The 19,315-nt window shown below is 37.6% G+C and overlaps 1 protein-coding gene across 6 annotated transcripts in view; it reads right to left on the bottom strand.

Moving 5' to 3' along the window:
• Positions 1-19,315, bottom strand: part of TBC1D12 (TBC1 domain family member 12) — a 95,176-nt gene that overhangs the window by 29,332 nt on the left and 46,529 nt on the right. The window contains exon 1 of one of the 6 annotated variants that reach the window (XM_070363270.1): positions 17,542-17,585. The exons of the other annotated variants lie outside the window; for them this stretch is intronic. The gene's annotated coding sequence lies outside the window, so the exon portion shown is untranslated. Of the gene's footprint in view, positions 1-17,541; positions 17,586-19,315 lie in introns of those variants that run through there. 6 annotated transcript variants of the gene reach the window in all.

A 19,315-nucleotide genomic window follows, 5' to 3' on the forward strand; every position in this document is an offset into this window, starting at 1 on the left:
ACTGGACTGCCAGGGAAGTCCCTATACTATTCTTTTATAACTGTCTTTAATTCTACATCTCCTCTTCCTTCTACTAAATCTAAGCTGTTAGTCTGACAGTTCCTTTGCATGACTGCATTGGATTTTTAGAGACTTCTTTCTCAAATTATTTAGAACTTTGTATGTTCATTTTTACTAACTCCCATCTCAAAGAACTGTACAGCCTTTCAGTGTCAAAAACAGCAGAGTCACTCATTTCTTTTTTGTTTTCAAAATTTTCCAGTATCTAGTATATACATGTTATTATGATCAAAATTTCTTTTCTTCAATATAAACTCAAGTGTAATCCCCTTTTCTGCTAATGTTTTTCTTATTAAAAACCATAGATGCTAAATACATATGAGGTTTGTTATCACTTACATGGCACTTTGTTTTCCTACAATGTGACCTGGACTCACTGCCAGACAGAATGCAATGAATACTACCCAATAAAGCATGTTCCATGCAAACAAATGCCAGTACACAGGGAGCAAAATAAAACTCCTAAGTCAACACACTAAAAATAACAACTAGCATTTACTGATGCTGACAACGTACCACACAGTGTTTTAAACACTTAACACATTTAATTCTTGAAACAATGTTGTGAGGCACCTAACTCACAGTAGAGGAAACTGAGGCACAAAGATGATATTAGCAGATAGTCAATTAGCTATCTATAATAATTTAAAATGATGAGATAGATAAAATCATTCAGTGAGAGGCTAATAGGGAACTTTAAAATGGGAGGCTCAAGCTAACAATACTCAATCACCAATCCATCTACACATTATTTTAAAAGACCATCAGGTAGTATGCGTTTCCTGATGCAATGTGAAGTACATATCATCATTCTTGATGTATTTTTGCCAAAAGAAAAATCAAACAAATATGATTAAGTCCTTAGAACTGTACTCTCCAATATGGTAGTCAAAAGACATGATAACCAAGTAAGTCCTATTATGGTCAAATATACATAGAAAAACATTAAGGAATTTGAACAATTAGGTTTCCCTCTGGAGGGTTGGACTAGATGGGCACTTGTCTTACTTTACTCAGTGTTGTCTGACTTTTCTTACAAGAAATAAAGTAGCTTATTTATAAGAAAAAAGTGAAAGTGAAGTCACTCAGTCGTGTCCGACTCTTTGCGACCCCATGGACTGTAGCCTACCAGGCTTCTCAGTCCATGGGATTTTCCAGGCAAGAGTACTGGAGTCCCACTCTTTGCGACCCCATGGACTGTAGCCTACCAGGCTTCTCAGTCCATGGGATTTTCCAGGCAAGAGTACTGGAGTGGGTTGCCATTTCTTTCTCCAGGGGATCTTCCCAACCCAGGGATCAAACCCAGGTCTCCCACATTATAGGCAGACGCTTTACCCTCTGAGCCACCAGGGAAGCCCATTTATAAGAGAGCCCATTTTATATAAAGTTACTGTGGATAACTGACAAAGATTTTACTTAAGAGCTGGGATCAGAACCAAGGCAAAAATGATAAGCATTAATTAGACAGAAAGACTTGGAAAGAACAGGTGAGGGGGAATAAGCAAAAGTGTGGATTAGGGAAATATTAATCCCAATGAATATGAAAAAGGATGGGAAATAAAGTATAGACTAAATTATAGGGCAAAAATACTTGGAATTCATGCTGAGCAAAATGGACAGCCACTAAAGAATGAACAAAAAGTGAAATCTTTTATTAAAAATTAACTAAGTACATGTTTAATATAAAAGGCAACACAAAAGCAAGTTCACCAATATCATTTATATATTCACCTTACAAATGAGCTTTATACAGAATTGTCACTCAAATATTTTTCACATAAGAAGGAATTTATATTCAAGTATTTCCTATCACAGATGTTTAAGCATAAAAAATGCTTTAAATTTCTAGAGGGTGATTTTTTTTTTTTACAGCTTAAAACATGGTATCAATCCATCCTCATCTGAAAATAGGATAGATTTATACATCTTTAATGACTCAAATATTTGCCAAATAAAGATGCTAGTCTAACATGATTAACAGTACAAACTGTATCAGAAATAGTAAAATATCAAATATCAGTACTTTCAAAATGAATCACAAAGTGATATCAAATACATTTAGGCAAATGTATCAGACCACAGGACTAATATTCTGTATATTCAGGTCTCTGTAATAACTCTCTGTAACTTTGGTTTCTGTTTGACCAAGAGGCTCATAGCACCAGTCAGAGACTTCCCTTCCCCACCACTCTCTTAGCTATGCCCTCCTCCACGTGTGGGCTTCATCTTGAGGCTGGCTTTTTGATCAGAGAAATGACTGTAGCAATGCCAACTGTCACATCCTTAGAGCACAACTTTCAAAGATCCTCTAGCTGTTCTTCTAATAATAACTTTCACAAAAGAAAAACAAAGTACCCTTCTTGGAAGGTCCCAGTAAACACTTCATTCAATACGCAATCACAATGACCTGAGAAATAAGCTTTATCAATGAGTTAATCAGGGCCTATCGCTGTAGCGAGGAAAATCACATAATTCTTAAATCACTCAATTCGAGGACAACAGAGAGAGATAATAGTGTTCAAGTTATTGATATGTAGTTGATATCTCCAAGACATCATTTAAAAATACAACTGAATAGTCCATCATGGGGAGATTCCTGAAGCCATTTTCACTTTAAATCCATGTGTGTCATGTCATAAAAATCCCCTGTATATTCCTTCCATAGAAGTTTAATAATGAACCAAAAATTGATAATTTTATAAGTCATAAAGAAATCTTAAATATTAAAAAACGACAGGAAATATCATAGTTTAAGGATATCAGTATATAATGCTAGCTATAGAACACTCACTGTCTGAAAATATCACATCAATCTGCCTCATTTCCTAACAACAAAGGTTAATTTTTTTTTTCTGCCACACTATGCAATTCACAGGATCTTAGTTCCCCAGGGACCAAGAATTGAACCAGCACCCCGAGCAGTGAAAACAGAGTCCTAACCACCAGACTGCCAGGGAATTCCCAAGGTCAGTTTTAACTGACTTATTTTGAGTTGTTGGAGCTACCTACCAAATGTTAAGATAAGAAGCATCTAGTTTTTCTCTTAACTTAGGGAATATATTTCTATGAAGTACTGCAACGAACCTTGTTTATTTTGTCAATTTAACTTATTTTTCATCTTTCACTCAACTATTGTTCTATGAAAGCTACTTAACTGGATAACTAGAATAGAAGATGAAAACACTGCTAGAGGCAGGCTGGCAATATCTGTAGGATAATTTATTCTAGCTATTGGTGGCTCAGACGGTAAAGCATCTGTCTGCAGTGTGGGAGACCTGGGTTCTATCCCTGGGTTGGGAATCCCCTGGAGAAGGAAATGGCAGCTGACTCCAGTACTCTTGCCTAGAAAATCCATGGACGGAGGAACCTGGTAGGCTACAGTCCATGGGGTCGCAAAGAGTCGGACAATGACTGACAGACTTCATTCACTTCTATTATAAGAAAATTTGAGGCAAATAGGCAATTAATTCTAAGTCTGGTCAAAAGATGGTAAGCAACTGATAACATCTCCATGAGCACAGAGTAGAAAAAATTACTTATTATTCCAAGGCAAAGAAATACTAGATTCACATAAATGAAAAAGATGTTTTTCCTCAAAATAATCTCTTAGAAAAGAGAAAGCATGTTTGCTTAACATCTCTCATATTATGGGTGTTTTCTCTATTAGTTTGAATGGCCAGGCACTATTTGGAGGAGGTGTGTCATCCTGAAATTATCTCAGTCAATACTGAATCTAGTTTGGAAGGTAATTTATTTTATTTATTTTTTGCTGTGGCATGTGGAACTTCTCTGACCAGGGATCAAACCCATGCCCACTATAGGAGAAGTGTGGGGTCTTAACCACTGGACCACAGGAAAATCTTAGAAGGTGATTTTTTGTTCAATTTTTTTGTTGTGGCTTTGTTTAAGTGGAATAGGAAAGGAAGAAAATGGACATGAAGTAATGAAGGATTCCCAATTCCTGAAGGTATAACCATTCAAATGCAAACACTCATGAAGAGTCTTTAAAACATTACTGTAAAGAGACTAGGTCTCTTTACAGTAGATCATAATTTTATACTTATAGAACAAATAAAAGAAAAAATATAATGCATCTGGAAGTTTGTGGCTTGAGACAAAATTTCTAGTAACAAGATAGTACACTTAAAAGGCACTGTACCTGCTACAAACTTGGACAAAAGTGAAGATGCTCTGTTCTGTGGCTAAAGACCACAAAAATGCTCAGTGATGCTGAATATATTGACATCGAAGATGTACGCAAACAGATCTGAATACAGAGGTACTATTTCTTAATATACTATTATATATGCAAATTGAATATGTAATTAGAAACAAGTATTTGATTTTCATCTATTATACATTTCTAAAAGTTATATATACATGTTGGACAAAAAAAATTCTTCAGAAAGATATGTAGATTCCCACTTGATGGGCAACGAAGGGGTAATTCATACTGTCTCTCTGTAAACAACCTCTGTTTCCAAACAAGGTGAGCCTATTGATCATCCTATTATTAAGCATGCGGACAGTTCTGATAAACCCAGAAATCCCACTGCTGGGCATACACACCGAATTGAAAGAGACACATGTACCCCAGTGTTCATCGCAGCACTGTTTACAATAGCCAGGGCATGGAAGCAACCTAGATGTCCATCAACAGATGACTTGATAAGAAGCTGTGGTACATATATACTCAATGGAATATTACTCAGCTATTAAAAAGAATGCATTTGAATCAGTTCTAATGAGGTGGATGAAATTGGAGCCTATTATACAGAGTGAAGTAAGCCAGAAGGAAAAACACCAATACTGTATATTAACACATATATATGGAATTTAGAAAGATGGTAACAATGACCATATATGCGAGACAGCAAAAGAGACACAGATGTAAAGAACAGAATTTTGGACTCTGTGGGAGAAGGCGAGGGTGGGATGATTTGGGAGAATAGCATTGAAACATGTATATTATCATATGTGAAACAGATCGCCAGTCCAGGTTCCATGCATGAGACAGGGTGCTCAGGGCTGGTGTACTGGGATGACCCTGAGGGATGGGATGGGGAGGGAGGTGGGAGAGGGGTTCAGGATGTGGAACACATGTATACCCATGGCTGATTCATGTCAATGTATGGCAAAAACCACTACAATACTATAATTAGCCTCCAATTAAAATAAATTAAAAAATAAAATAAAATGTTAATATCTACAAAAAAAAACTATGCATGGGGGCAGTTCTGAACATCCAGTGCACACGGGAGAACTGGAAGAACGTCCCAACTGTTAGTTGGAATGGTCAGGGGCGGTAGCAGGCAGAATTTGTGGGCCAGATCATCAGAAGAGGAGGCATTCTGATGAGAAACAGCTCTAGGAATCTGCATAGAAGTCCTCTGGAGGTATTATATAGCTGAATACCAAATGGATGTGTGTAGGGCAAAACATTATAAGACTGGGCAAAAAAAAAAAAAAACAACTTCTGGGGAAAGAATAATTACTATGGAGTGGTAAGTAAAACAGTTCCCACAGCTCACCCATGGCTGAGAAGTATTCACATTCCTACCAACCAGATAGGAAAGTCATCACTGAATACACAGAATATTCAGAAGAGACCTGACTATTCAGACTCATCTGAAACTATGCAAGTCAGAAGACAATGGAAAAATCTTTAAATTGCTGAAAGAAAAAAAATAATTAAAAAACAGGGAACAAACTTGTTGACTTAGGATTCTACAAACACACATTTGAAAAATAAAAGCACAATAAGAATGTTTTCAGACAAACAAAACCTGAAAGAATCTGTTGTCAGTAGACCTGCTCTATATTCTAAAGGAGATCTTTCAGGCAGAGAGAAAGAATATATCACATGAAAACACAAAGTTAAAATAAAAGCACCAAACATGGTAAATATGGAAAGACATTTCAGAAAAGATACAACTAAGAGACAAAAATATAAAAGTAATTTTTAAAAGGATAGCTGACTAAATGCAAAAATAATATCAGTGTATTGAGGGGGTTTACAGCACAAAATCAGAAGGGACAGAATGGCAGTATACTGTTGTAAAATTATTACATTGTACTCAAAGTGGTATAATGTTATTTGGAGATAGATTGTGATACAGATATATATCATAACAGTGTCCCAGAGATGGTTTCATGAGGTCTCAAAGTCAAAACTATAGTCCTAATAATGCTAATAGTTTGTCTTTGTCAGTAGGTAGACAATTTTGCTAAAAGCAAAACGAGGAATAAAACTGTTAATCCCCTAGCACAACCAAAGCAATAACATGAAAAATGAAAGCGAAAGTCACTCAGTTGTGTCTGACTCTTTGCAACCCCATGGACTACACAGTCCATGAAATTCTACAGGCCAGAATACTGGAGTAGGCAGCCTTTCCCTTCTCCAGGGTATCTTCCCAATCCAGGGATCAAACCCAGGTCTCCCGCATTGCAGACGGATTCTTTACCAGCTGAGCCACCAGGGAAGCCCAAGAATACTGGAGTGGGTAGCCTATCCCTTCCCCAGTGGATCTTCCCAACCCAGGAATTGAACCTGGGTCTCCTGCATTGAAGGCAGATTCTTTACTATCTAAGCCAGAAAACATAACCCCAGTCCAGTCATGAGGAAATTATCAGACAAACCCAAATTGAGGATGTGATATAATAAGAAATATTTATTTGTTTCTGCCCCATTTCCTGCAACACAGCTCTTGAAACCTTTGAAATCTCTGACATGATGTGTCTTTTTGTATGCTAATGAGATGACTGGTAGTTGAAGGTTCCTAGATATTCTCAGAATGGAGGCTTGTCACCAGGGGTACCAACTATATACTTTCAGGATTGGAACTTTCAGCTCTACCCCTTGACCTCTGGAGAGGGAAGAGGTGCTGAAGGCTGAATTAACCACTGATAAGCAATCCCCACTCCAGTACTCTTGCCTGGAAAATCCCATGGACAGAGGAGCCTGGTAGGCTGCAGTACACGGGGTCACTAAGAGTCGGACACGACTGAGCGACTTCACTTTCACGTTTCATTTTCATGCATTGGAGAAGGAAATGGCAACCCACTCCAGTGTTTTTGCCTAGAGAATCCCAGGGATGGGGGAGCCTGGTTGGCTGCCATCTATGGGGTCACACAGAGTCGGACACAACTGAAGCGACTTAGCAGCAGTAGCAGCAAGCAATGATTTAATCAATTGTGCCTATTTATTATAGTAAGGCCTCCATAAAAAATTCTACCTGAAGTAGTTCAGAGTACTTTTGGGTTGGTGAGCACTCTATGGGGCTAAAAGGGTAATGAACCCACAGTGTGCTTGGAAGCTCTACGTTCCTTCCCTCATACCTTGCCCTATGTATCTCTTCCATCTGGCTGTTTATGTAATAAACTGGTAATCTAATAAATCAACAGTTTCCTGAGTTCTGTGAGTGGTTCCAGCAAAATTATCAAACCCAAGAAGGGTGTCACAGGCATCTCCAATTTATGGTTGTTGATCAGAAGCACAAGAAGCATGGGACTTCCCTGGCTTCCAATACAGGGGGTGCAGGTCTGATCCCTGGTCAGGGAACTAAGATCCCACATGCTGCACAGCATGGCCAAAAAAAAAAAAAAGTACTAGAAGCCTGACTTGTATTAAGCATCTGAAATCAGAGGCAGTCTTGTAAGACTGAGGTCTTAACCTGGGGGATCTGACAGTAACTCCAGATAAACAGTGTAAGAATTGAATGGAATTGTAGGACACCCAACTGGGGTTTGAAGAATTGGTCAATGTGAAAAAAAAAAAAAAAAAACCCTACACAGCCTACACACTTGGTATCAGAAGTACTGAGGGCAAGAAAAAATTAATAGTTTTTCTTTTAAGGACCATTTTGGGAAATATCTGACCAATATTCCTCCTTTGATTCCTTGTGCGTATCAAAAAGAATGCATGCATGCATTCAGTCACTTCAGTCGTGTCCAACTGTGTGTGACCCCATAGACAGCAGCCCACCAGGCCCCTCTGTCCCTGGGATTCTCCAGGCAAGAATACTGGAGCGGGTTGCCATTTCCTTCTCCATCAAAAAGAATACACACAACTATATGAAAATGCTCTTTCCTTTACTATCTAGACATTAGTATAAGGCCATATTTTCTTCACATACTTAAACTAAAACAATAGACAAGCAGAAACTGAATGCAGGAGTAGAAATGATAATCCAATCTTCTTTTATAATATTAAGCCAGACATTAAGAGATGTGCAAAAGTGTAAAACAATGCTAGTCTTCCGATCAGTTGGTTTTTTAAAAGTTTTTAAAATACATATTATTTGTGTTAACATGTAATGACTTTATTATTGCTATTTTTAAGTGAATTAATAAATATTTCCACCTGTCAGTGTTAATTCTGGGTATAGCAGTAATTCATAGACAATTCCCATGAACAAAAACTCTTTGGAAAAAACAAAAACAAAAAACTCTTTGAGATCCTTAATAGCCAGAATCCAAAGCAGTTGTAAATATAAACATTTGAAAACTGCTGGCCAAGAGCAACAACTGAAAAACTAAAACAAACATATATCTAATAAGTTAACAGTGGAGATAAAATGGAGTATTAAAAATACTGATTTAATCCAAAAGAGGGCACGAAATGAGATAAAAATTAACAAAGACCAGATGGGACAATCTGAAAAGAAGTTGCAAGATGGTAAATTTAAATTCAGTCATACCAATAACTGACAGTAAATGACACTCCATTTAAAAAGAAGAGGGTATTCAGACTGCCTGCTACTGCTGCTAAGTCACTTCAGTCGTGTCTGACTCTGTGCGACCCCATAAACGGCAGCCAACCAGGCTCCCCCGTCCCTGGGATTCTCCAGGCAAGAACACTGGAGTGGGTTGCCATTTCCTTCTCCAATGCATGAAAGTGAAAAGTGAAAGTGAAGTTGCTCAGTCGTGTCCGACTCTTAGTGACCCCATGGACTGCAGCCTACCGGGCTCCTCCGCCCATGGGATTTTCCAGGCAACAGTACTGGAGTGGGGTGCCATTGCCTTCTCCGATTCAGACTGCCTACAAAGACCCAAATATATGCTATATACAAAAAAAAAAAAAACCACTTTAAATATGAAGATGGAAAAAAAGCAAATGAACAGAACAATTAACATGTAAACACAAATTGAAAGCAAGCTGTAGTGGATAAATTAGACAAAAACTTCATAATAAGAACCATTACCGGGACAAAAAAGACATTACATTAATGGTAAAGAGGTCAATTCACCAAAAAGACATAAAAACAAAGCTTCAAAACACAAACAGAAGAAAAAAGAGCATAAGGAGAGAAATAGTCAAGTAGATTATGGTGGATATTTCATTATTCCTCTCTCACTAATTTCACAGAACAAAAAATCAGGAAAATTATACAACACTTAAATAATACTATCATCTATGACCCAACTGACATTTATAAAACACTGACCTAACATCAGCAGAATACATACATTCTTTTCCAGTGCCCAAGGAATATTCTCTAAAACATGCTATATCTGGGAAATAAAACAACTTTCAAATATTGAAAAAGACTGAAATTGCATAATGTATATTGCAGGAGCATAATGGAGTAAAATTAGAAGTTATTTACAAAAACCTATCTGGGAAAATTCTAAAATATTTGAAAGTTAAAACACCACACTTCTAAATAATCATGAACAAAACATTTTCAATTGAGTGAAAATGAAAATTCTGATACTTGTTAAACACAGTAAAAGCACAGTTAGGCGAAAATGTACAGCTTAATACATATATTAAAAAGATAAAAGGTCTAAAATCAATGATCCACTTTAAAAAATTAGAAAAATCCAAAGCAAGAGGAAAGCAATAACAAAGAGTAAAAATAAGTGAGACAGAAATAGAGAGAGAGGTAAACATCAATGAAACAAAAGGGGTATATTTTTAAAAGGTCAATAAAACTGATAAACTTCTGGTAATATTGATCAATAAAAAAAGAAGACACAAATTACTAATTTCAGGAATGTGTGAGAGATCATCTCTACGTTTATGACATAACAATTAGATATTAAAAGGATAAGAGAATATTATTAACAATTTTATTCCAATAAATCCTACAGCAGAGATGAAACATAAAAATCTCTTGAAAGATACAAGTTAACCAAAACTGACTCAAGAAAAAAATAGAAAACAACATACCTCATATCAATTAAAATTTAACTTTATAATTAAAAAGCTATTCAACAATACAGTAAGTCCCCTACACGTGAACAACTTCTATTCTGAGTGTGTTCATAAGTCCAACTTGTAAGTCCAACAAAGTTAGCCTAGGTACCCAACTAACACAAATGGCTATATCTTACTGTACTGTAATAGTTTTATAATACTTTTCACACAAATAATACATAAAAAAAAACAAACAAATACAAAAAACCACAACATTTTTAACCCTACAGTACAGTACCTTGAAAAGCACAGTATTACAGTAGAGTAGTTGGCATACAGGGGCTGGCACTGAGTGAGTAGGCAAGAAGACTGAGGACAAACTGCAATTTCACTCATGCCTGATGTTAACAGAACACACTTTCACATTTTTGAAAGTGTGCAACTTAAAGGTTCACATGTAATGTACTTACTGTAACAACAACAAAAATCCCAGTATACTTCGTTTATGTCAGTAATTCTCAATTGGGGTTGACTTTGGCCCTAGGGTATGGTTGACAACATTAAGAGACATTTTTGGTTGCCAAAACTGTGAGGGGATGCTACTGGCATCTCCTGGGTAGAGGCCAAAGACGCTGCTAATTCTTCACTGCAAAGGAGGGGTCCCCAAGAACAAAAATGACAAGGCCTAAAATGTCAATGGTGCTAAAGTTGAGAGACCTTGCCTTAGATAATCTCACTGCCAAGTTCCACCAAACATTTAATGAAGAAAAAATATTAATTCTACACAAATTCTTTTAGAATAGAGACAGGGAAGAAACAGCTCTCAATTCATTCAATGATTCCAGCATTATCCCAATACCAAAATCAGACAAAAATAGTAAAAGAAAATTATACACCAATATCTCAAATTAAAATAGAAGCAAAAATTCTTAACAAAATATTAGTATTTCAACATTTTCTGCTCCAGCATGTAAGAAGCTTAAAAGTTGCCTACCCATTCTAGTAAGTTAAAAGCTGAACAAATAAAAAAAATCAACAACTCTTCTTAAATTCCTCAGAGAAATGAGGTCAAAAGGCAAACTGCTGCCACAAAATTAGAGAAATAGGTAGATAGATGTCGAGGATCACAATTTACCAGGGTAGAAACTCCTGAAGAAACCTCTGTGGGAACCAAGCCAGGGTAGGAAAACCTGAACTGTAACTGACAAATTGCTAGAGGCTCAATGCAGACATGTCTGAAAGCTAAGACTCCGAGAGATCCCAGCCCCACATACTTCAGCAAGTTTTACCTCCAGGAACTCTATCAGATCCTCACAGTGATCGTCAGAGAAAAACGCCCTTGTGCTTGCAGCAGTAGGAGGGGAAAGGAACTATTTTGAAATATATTAGAGCAATCTGTTCTTAACAAAGCTTGCTCTCAGGAAAAACTATTTCACCAGAGCCTATTGCAGTCTTATCAGAGCCTAACCTATCTGGGGAAAGGAACATGTCCAGCTCCAGCCCACCTCTCCCACCTAAGGTGGTAGAGGGACTGAGAAGTGCCTGTGCACTGGTGAAGTGCAGTCTGAAGGCACAGGATCACCAAAAGACTGAGAACTAATCACAGGAGTATGTAACCCTTTCCCTCCTCCCACACCTAACCACTACATTAATCGGGTCTATTTACTAAAGTTCCTTTTACTCAGCCCACCATATCCACTCTTCAACAAAAAATTATAAGTCATACTAAAAAGCAAAAAACACAGTTCAAGGAGATTGAACACATCAGAACCATAGTCTATATGGTAATAATGTTGGACTTATAAACAAGGAATTTTTGAATACTATTAGTGTGCTAAGAGCTTTAATGGGAAAGGTAGACAACATGCAACAATTGATGAATAATGGAAGCAGAGAAATGGAAATTCTAAGAAAGAATGAAAAAGAAATGCTAGTGATTAAAAAAAAAAAAAAATAACTAAAAGAGAAACACCTCTGATGGAGTAGAGGCAAACAGTTGAGGAAAGAAACCTTGAACTAGAGGATCCCTCATTCAGTTCAGTTCAGTCGATCAGTCGTGTCCGACTCGCAACCCCATGAATCTCAGCACGCCAGGCCTCCCGGTCCATCACCAACTCCCGGAGTTCACTGAGACTCACGTCCATTGAGTCAGTGATGCCATCCAGCCATTTCATCCTCTGTCGTCCCCTTCTCCTCCTGCCCCCAATCCCTCCCAGCATCAGTCTTTCCCAATGAGTCAGCTCTTCACATGAGGTGGCCAAAGTACTGGAGTTTCAGCTTTAGCATCATTTCTTCCAAAGAAATCTCAGGGCTGATCTCCTTCAGAATGGACCGGTTGGAACTCCTTGCAGTCCAAGGGACTCTCAAGAGTCTTCTCCAATACCACAGCTCAAAAGCATCAATTCTTCAGCACTCAGCCTTCTTCCCAGTCCAACTCTCACATCCATACATGACCACAGGAAAAACCATAGCCTTGACTAGATGGACCTTTGTTGGCAAAGTAATGTCTTTGCTTTTCAATATGCTATCTAGGTTGGTCATAACTTACCTTCCAAGGAGTAAACGCCTTTTAATTTCATGGCTGCAGTCACCATCTGCAGTGATTTTGGAGCCCAGAAAAATAAAGTCTGACACTGTTTCCACTGTTTCCCCATCTATTTCCCATGAAGTGATGGGAACGGATGCCATGATCTTCGTTTTCTGAATGTTGAGCTTTAAGCTAACTTTTTTTTTTAATTTTATTTTATTTTTAAACTTTACAATATTGTATTGGTTTTGCCAAACATCGAAATGAATCCGCCACAGGTATACATGTGTTCCCCATCCTGAACCCTCCTCCATCCTCCCTCCCCATACCATCCCTCTGGGTCGTCCCAGTGCACCAGCCCCAAGCATCCAGTATCGTGCATCGAACCTGGACTGGCGACTCGTTTCATATATGATATTATACATATTTCAATGCCATTCTCCCAAATCATCCCACCCTCTCCCTCTCCCACAGAGTCCAAAAGACTGTTCTATACATCAGTGTCTCTTTTGCTGTCTCGTATACAGGGTTATTGTTACCATCTTTCTAAATTCCATATATATTAGTATACTGTATTGGTGTTTTTCTTTCTGGCTTACTTCACTCTGTATAATAGGCTCCAGTTTCATCCACCTCATTAGAACTGATTCAAATGTATTCTTTTTAATGGCTGAGTAATACTCCATTGTGTATATGTACCACAGCTTTCTTATTCATTCATCTGCTGATGGACATCTAGGTTGCTTCCATGTCCTGGCTATTATAAACAGTGCTGCGATGAACATTGGGGTACACGTGTCTCTTTCAATTCTTTAAGCCAACTTTTTCACTCTCCACTTTCACTTTCATCAAGCGATTTTTTAGTTCCTCTTCACTTTCTGCCATAAGGGTGGTGTCATCTGCATATCTGAGGTTATTGATATTTCTCCCAGCAATCTTGATTCCAGCTTGTGCTTCCTCCAGTCCAGCGTTTCTCATGATGTACTCTGCATATAAGTTAAATAAGCAGGGTGACAATATATAGCCTTGACATACTCCTTTTCTTATTTGGAACCAGTCTGTTGTTCCATGTCCAGTTCTAACTGTTGCTTCCTGACCTGCATATAGCTTTCTCAAGAGGCAGATCAGGTGGTCTGGTATTCCCATCTCTTTCAGAATTTTCCACAGTTTATTGTGATCCCTCATTGGATCCTTTTATTGGATCCCTCATTGGAAACCTCCAAAACTGAAAAAGAGAACAAAGACTGAGAAACAGAGAACAGAATATCCAAGTACTGTGGGACAACTACACAAGATGTAATATACGTGTAATGCGACTACCAAAAGAAGAGAGAGAAAATGGAACAGAAGCAATATTTGAAGGAACGATAACCAGGAATTTCTATAAATTAATGTCTACACCAAACTACAGATCAGAAAGCTCAGAACACAAAGTCGTATAGATGCCCAAATAACTACACCTAGGCAAATCATATTTAAATTGCAGAAAGTGTGTTAGTGTGACAATCGCTCAGTCGTATCTGACTGTACACGACCCCAGGGACTCCTCTGTCCATTGGATTTCCCAGGCAAGAATACTGGAGTGTGTGGCCAACTGCAGAAAATCAAAGATTTTAAAAAATCTTGAAAGAAGCCAGAGGTGAAAAAACCTCTCTACACAAAAGCAAAGATAACAATTTACAGAGAATCTCTGCACCCTATGAAATTAGTCTTCAAAAACAAAGAAGAAAAAGACTCTTCCAAGCTAACAAAAATTGAGAGAATTTGTTGCCAACAGATATCTGCCTTGCAAGAAATGTTGAGAGAAGCTCTTCAGAGAGAGGGAAAGGGACACCTCAGAAATTTTTATCTACATAAAAAAAACAGTATCAGAAAGAAATACATGAAAGTAAAATAAAAATTCTCTTTTTACTAGCCTTAACTGGTCCAACAGATAACAGCTTGTTCCAAATAATGATACATTCAGTTACATATGGTTGTGTGTATGTGTATGTGAGCATGCTCATGTGTAAATGAAATGAATGACAGCAAACATACAAATGATGGAAGGAAGCAATTAGGAATATTTTGATGTTATGAAGCACTTGCAGCACTTGTGAAGTGGTAAACATTATTTTTAAATGGGTTTATATTAGATGTAAATGCATATTGCAAGCTCTAGGATAAAGGGGGGAAGGAAGGGAGAGAGGGAGAGAGAAAGCCGATACAAACTACAAATATCATAAATGAAAGAGGGGTATCACTACAGATTTGATGTATGTTAAAGAAAGCTGAGCGCTGAAGAATTGATGCTTTTGAACTGTGGTGTTGGAGAAGACTCTTGAGAGTCCCTTCGGCTGCAAGGAGATCCAATCAGTCCATTCTGAAGGAGATCAGCCCTGGGTGTTCATTGGAAGGACTGATGCTAAAGCTGAAACTCCAATACTTTGGCCACCTCATGCGAAGAGTTGACTCATTGGAAAAGACTCTGATGCTGGGAGGGATTAGGGGCAGGAGGAGAAGGGGATGACAGAGGATGAGATGGCTGGATGGTATCACCGACTCGATGGACATGAGTTTGAGTGAACTCCTGGAGCTGTTGATGGACAGGGAGGCCTGGAGTGCTGAGATTCATTGGGTCGCAAAAAGTCTGACACGACTGAGTGACTGAACTGAACTGAAAGAAATATTAACAATTATATGCCCATAAATTTGATAACTTAGATGAAATGGATAAATTTCTTAAAGACATAATCTGTTAAAACTCACAGAAGAAAGGGATGATCTGAACAGTCCTGCTATCTATTTAAAAAATTCAATCAACAATTATACCCTCAAAAAAGCTGGGAAAAATGAAAAGAAAAGTAAGGGAGAAAGGGAAGGAGTGAAGGAGGGAAAGAAGGAAGGACAAAGAGAACTGCATTGATAATCACTTTCCAAAAGAGACAGCTCCTGGCTCAGATGAGTTCATGGGCAGATTTTAAGAAACATTTAAGGAACAAATTATATCAATTCCCTATGATCTCTTCCTCGGAGAAGGCAATGGCAACCCACTCCAGTACTCTTACTGGAAAACCCCATGGACAGAGGAGCCTGGTAGGCTGAAGTCCATGAGGTCACTTAGACTTAAGACACGACTGAGCGGCTTTACTTTCACTTTTCACATTCATGCATTGGAGAAGGAAATGGCAACCCACTCCAGTGTTCTTGCCTGGAGAATCCCAGGGACAGGGGAGCCTGGTGGGCTGCTGTCTATGGGGTAGCACAGAGTCGAACACGACTGAAGCGACTTAGCAAGCAATGATCTCTTCCAGAATATAGAAGCAAAGAGAATACTTCCTAATGTAATCAATGAGGCCAGCATTACCCTAATATTAAAACAGGCAAAGACATTAAAAGAAAACCCTGATCAATACATCTCAGAAACACAGATGCAAACATCCTCAATGAAATATTAGTAAATCGAATCAAATAATGTATAAAAAGGATTATATGCCAAGATCAAGTGGGAAAATTCAAGTCATTCATAACAAAAATTCTCATTAAAGTAGGAATAAAAGGGTCATTCCTTTCTTGATAAAGAACATCTACAAAACAACCCAAAGCTGATACTATATCTAATGGTGAGAAACTAAGTTTTCCCACTAAGAACAAGGCAAGGGCTGTCCCCTCCCACCACTGCTTGTCAACATTGTGAAAAGTCTTAGCTAATGCAACAAGACAAGGAAATACAAGGTATAATGATTAGAAAAGAAACAATAAAACTGCTTTTGCTTGCAGATGCCATGATCTAGTCTATATACAAAATCTGAAAGAACAGTTAAAAAAAAAAAGTTTATATGTATAGGCAAAAGACCCAGAATACCAAACTCAATATCGAAGAAGAAGAAAGTTGGAGGACAAACATTACCTGACTTCAGGACTTAATATAAAACTACAGTAATCAATACAATGCAGCATTGACAAAGGACTAGACAATGGAACAGAATAGACAGTCGAAAACAATTCCACATAAACACAATCAACTAATAATTCATGAAAAAAAATTGAGAAGCAGGACTTGATAAAAATTAAAAACCTCTGCTCTGTGAAAGACACTGTCAAGAGAATGAGAAGACATAGACTGGGAGGAAATCCTTGTAAAAGATACATCAGATGAAGGACTGCCATACAAAATACATAAAGAACTCTTAAAATTCTACTGAGTTCTGTTTTTATTATTATAAGAAAATGAGCAATCCAATCAAAAATGATCAGAAAAGACACCTCACTAAATAAGATATGCAGATAACAAGTAATATATTCTAATTTATATGTCAATTGCTAATTTAACAATCAGATACTACTACACACCTATTAGAATGGTCAAAATTCAAAACACTGATACCACCAAATACTGGTGAGGATGTGGAAAGAAAGAAATGCTCATTCACTGCTTGGTAGGAATGCAAAATGGTACAGTTACTTTGGAAGACAGTTTGGCTGTTGCTTATAAAACTAAAATACCGTATGATTCAGCAACCAGGCTCCTTGGTATTCACCCAAAAGAAATGAAAACTTACACCCACAAAAATACTTAACACATAGATGTTTATAGCAGCTTTATTCACTATTGCTAAAACTTGGAAGCAAACAAGATGTACTTCAAATTGCTTTCTACATATAATATTTCAAATATTACATCCAGCACCCAAGCAAAGGTAACAAAGCACACACAGAAATAAAATAGCATCCACTAACAAAAACTAGCAGAGTCAATATTCAATATAAGCAGACCTATAGAATTTCCAGACATTGAAATTATCAGACACAGGCTATGAAAAACTATACTTACTATGTTTAAGGAGATAAAGGCCAAGCTTGAAATTTCAGCAGGGAACTGTAAACTGCAAAAAGTGATATAGCAGATTTGAAAAAGAAACAACTAGAAACACAAGAATTGAAAAACACAAAATTGACATTAAGAACTCAAAGTATGGGGTTGAGGAAACTGTATTTTTAACTCATTCCCTAGGTAATCCACTGTGTTTGAGAATAGAATCATAGACTACTACAACAAATCTCAAAGTCCTTTGCAATCTCACTCTTTTCTAGTTTCTATAAAGCCTCCAGAATTTTTCTAATATATGAATTTGATGTCTCAGCACTGAAAGTATTTTGGTTAAGTCCAGCTTTCTAACCTGTGGCTAATGACCTTCACCTCTTCCCTGCTCAGTCGCTCAGCGGTGTCCAACTCTTTGCAACCACATGGACTGTAGCCCACCAGGCTTCTCTTTCCATAGGATTTTCCAGGCAAGAATACTGGAGTGGGTTGCCATTTCCTTCTCCAGGGGATCCTCCTCACCCAAGGATTGAACCTGGGGCTCCTGCATTGAAGGTAGATTCTTTCCGAGCTAATACTGAGTGCATTCCTGCTTGCTCATTCAATTTTCTCTATCTGGAACAGCTTTCCTCATCTTGTCTACCTAGTGAACTCCTACGAGTATATTTCAGAACACAAACTGCATGTAATCCTGAGTAGAATTAATCCCTCTTTCATCTCTACTCCCGTACTTTGTTCACAACTACAGCACTCACTATACTATATGATAACCATATATGAATCTTTTCCCTCCTTCCCACAGTTATACTAGAATAACAGAAAAGCTAGGACTCATATTAATCTATTTCTCAAGAACCTAAACCATGCCTATTTTATCGTACAGTCAATGTCTGTTGAATAAATTACACATTCATTAAAATGAAAGCCAGACAAACTTAGAGAAGAATCTAGGATCAATTAAAGAATTTTGTCCTTCAAATTCTACAAGAGAAAAGATTTAGAGCTTGCTAATATGAAGTCACACAATAAGCTGGTCACAGAATGGTATCCTACAACATTTTGATGTCTTAGGCTCTATATCTAAAGGACCCACCAGAAAAAGAATGTACTAGGAGAGGGATATGAGAAAAGATAAGTCTATGGGTTCAAAGGGAGGGTGGCAGGAGTCTTTGGCCAACTTCTTGAAGTAAAATACGGGGTCTGGGGAAAAGGAAGAATGAAATAGGAGCTTCTCCTTTAAAGACAATGTGAAAGCCAAAATAAGCTTGATGCATATACACTGACTTGACTTTTGAGTTTCAGCGTACAGTGAGAACACTACTCCTAAAGGGGTTAGTGTTAAATCTGTGTCAGTAAGCAAACCCTCATGTTTCTATATTATGGTAGCCATTTATAGACAGCCAGAATAATGTTTCAGAAATGGAAGAAACTCCCCACGTGGACATCTCTATCACCTTAAGAACATGTCTACCCAAGATAAAGACAATTTTATACAATTTGATCCAAAAGCCAGGGAAATCATCATGCTTGTAGTAGAGGGGATAGCCAATTAGGATACCTTTACTGATTGATTCTAGGATCTGTGAATTAGAAGAAATAAAATGCATCCTATAATTCAAGTTTAACTGAAACCTAGGGCAAAGCATTTCATCATCCTCTGGCATACAGCAGTGTCTTAATAAACTTCATTTTGGTAAAGCTATTAACACAATTTTGTTTAGTGTAATCTGAAGCCTAACATAATTATAAGTCTGACATCATGACAGAAGGAATATAACTTCTACTT

The sequence above is a fragment of the Bos mutus genome, chromosome 26 (genome assembly GCF_027580195.1).
Source record: "Bos mutus isolate GX-2022 chromosome 26, NWIPB_WYAK_1.1, whole genome shotgun sequence".
In the NCBI taxonomy this organism is placed as follows: Eukaryota; Metazoa; Chordata; class Mammalia; order Artiodactyla; family Bovidae; genus Bos; species Bos mutus.